This window comes from Perissodus microlepis, chromosome 7, assembly GCF_051167445.1.
Source record: "Perissodus microlepis isolate ML-2025 ecotype Zambia chromosome 7, ASM5116744v1, whole genome shotgun sequence".
Taxonomy (NCBI): Eukaryota; Metazoa; Chordata; class Actinopteri; order Cichliformes; family Cichlidae; genus Perissodus; species Perissodus microlepis.
The window spans coordinates 28,164,916-28,167,674 of NC_140467.1; positions in this window are offsets into that span (position 1 = coordinate 28,164,916).

Consider the following 2,759-nt stretch of genomic DNA (forward strand, 5'->3'; position numbering starts at 1 on the left):
CTGATGTATCGCTTCATTTAAAACTAGAGGGGAAAACACAATGTCATCCAACAAACCAGGGGCGATTCTAGGATTAGAGCTTTGGGGGTGCTGAGCACCCAGAGAGCTGCCCAGCCAGGCAAGATAAATCATAAGATTCTTAAATTCATCAAGTCTCTCTGTCCCTGGGTCCTCATCTCAAAACATGACATCACTGTTTTGTACATTTTAACACAACTTAATCCCCACATTTGTGAAAGAAAAGCAAAACACTTTTTTGAAAAGTCTGTAACAAAACCATCAAATCTGATCAAGGTTATTTAAATGCTGCAAAAGAAGAATGGATTGGAATAAAAAAAAAATACATATCCTAACCTTAATTACTGGGGGAAAATAATGAGTGATGCTCATAGTGAGTAAAAAGTAAACAGTGCATTTTTTGGACAGAGATTCACTTTTAATGTGTATGTATAATATAATACAGATACATAAAAAACACTCCCAAAACAGAATAAATTATTACAAATAAAAATCTTTACTGCAGACACTAATTTTACTAATTTAATAATACTAATTTTGTGTTGTAAGATTTATGGGTTTCATTCTTTCATAGTGGTACTTAGGAGAGCTTGACACTGTAAGAAGTTTGAGAAAAACTGATAAGTGTATGTGTGCTTTTGGAAAACATTTAAAGCTGCTGTACAGAATCTTTGAAACAAGCTTAAAAATTTTTTAGAATATAAACAGAGCACTTCTCTTTACAGCTCCTCACTCCACCAGGGCTGTTTGGCACTTTCTGATAGTGTGCAAATGTGATGTACGTACTGCGGCAGTCATACAGACAACTGGACGGTCCAAAAGTTGGCCTACCTATTACTGGCTGAGGTTTTAGTAGAGTTGTTGCTGAACCACATAAAAATATATCATTAATTGTAATCTCCCCAATCAATTATAATGTTATGTTGGAATGTTGTTAAAGAGGGTCAAAAATGTTTCAACCCAGTTTGTTTTGCAGATTCTGTATAGCAGCTTTAATATAGGGAGGACACAACTTCCAGACTGTATGAGTAAAATCAGTTTTTTTTTTTTCTCTTTTTGCCTGTCACTTTTCCTGTCTGTTTTCTTACCTGGTTCTTCCTGACCTTGTACTTTCTCCTCACGTTCCCCTCTTTCCTCGCTCTAATTGTATTCAATTAGATGAAAAATTACATTAATATGAAAAGAATACTATTAAGATCACTAACAAAAAGTCCTCTCTCAGTGTACTTTCAACCAAAAGGCAAATAACCAAACCACATGAACATCTAATAAAAGATATAAATATTGAAACACTGATCCAACATTATTCTTGATTGATGGATCATTTGATTTTACACTTTTACCTGAATGTGGTTCCTTTTTTTTAAAAAAAAAAAAAAAACCTCCTTATATCCATTATGAACCTGGCTGTCTCTCTGTACACAAACACACGCGCGCACACACACAAACACACACACACACACACACACACACAACAGGAGTTATAAGGTTAATGGGCATTCAGTCAGTTAGCTAGTTAGTATCCATTTCAAACAGGACAGTGGTAACAACAGCAGGCTACAGACAATTTTAAGTTTTAGATTTTAAATAGGCTGTATAACTTTTAATGGGAGCAACAGGATGGTCAAATGTCGCTGATTTTACTACAGAGCAGGACGGATTGTAGAGTAGCAAACATCAACCGAAAAGTTTTCAACACTGCTGGTTACCTGGGCCCTATTTCAGGAAGCCGGTTTAGTGCAAACTCTGAGTAAGTACACCCTGAGTGAACGAAAACTCTGGGTCTTCGGTTTCACAAAGCGAGTTCAGATGAAGCCTGAGTGAGTCACCATGACGACACACTCCGTGAAGCTAACCTGCCCCCTAGCAGGTTTACTGCAACTTACCCTGACTTTCTCCGCCTCTTTGTCGGAAACCTGACTGTAGGAAGTGTCAGACATGGCGTGCCCCTTCCTTGAAGAGCCAGTAGATGTTGAAGCCCAAATTCTCCGCAGAGCTCTCCGCCGGGAGAGAGTGATTAGAGCGCGTTTGGACATTTTATCATTTCCTGATGATTTTCTGTGTGAACGTTACCGTTTTTCAGCACAATCTATAATTCATTTGAATAACATCCTCAGGCCTAATATTGCTCATGTGACACATCGCGGACATTCTCTCAGTTCTGTACATATTATTTGTATTGCACTTCGTTTTTTTGCAAACGGGAGCTTTCTGTATAATATTGGTGACGCTGAGCACGTTTCCAAGGCTACCGTCTGTCGGGCAGTCAGGAGTGTTACAGTTGCACTGAAACGTCTCCTGTACTCGTTAGTGGTGTTCCCCGGTCACAGACCCACAAGATTTATCAAAGAGGGATTCCACAAAATTGCAGGTATCAGGATGAACAAAACTTAATTCATGATGTGGTGATACTTGAACTACTACTTAAATTTTACATTTATTTTCAGGGTTCCCAGGCATGATTGGCTGTATAGATGGCACTCACATTCCAATCATTGCTCCTTCAGTAAATGAAGGAGACTATGTGAACAGGAAGTCTTTCCACAGCATTAATGTACAGGTACATAGTTCCCTGTAGCATTTCAAACTAACAAATTATTTCAGTATAGTAATGGATGCTCATTTGTGTTCTCTGCACTGTGAAGATCATATGTGATGCTGCCAACATTATCACAAATGTGGAAGCCAAGTGGCCAGGCTCTGGTCATGACTCACAAATTTTTCGTGAATGTACACTGAGC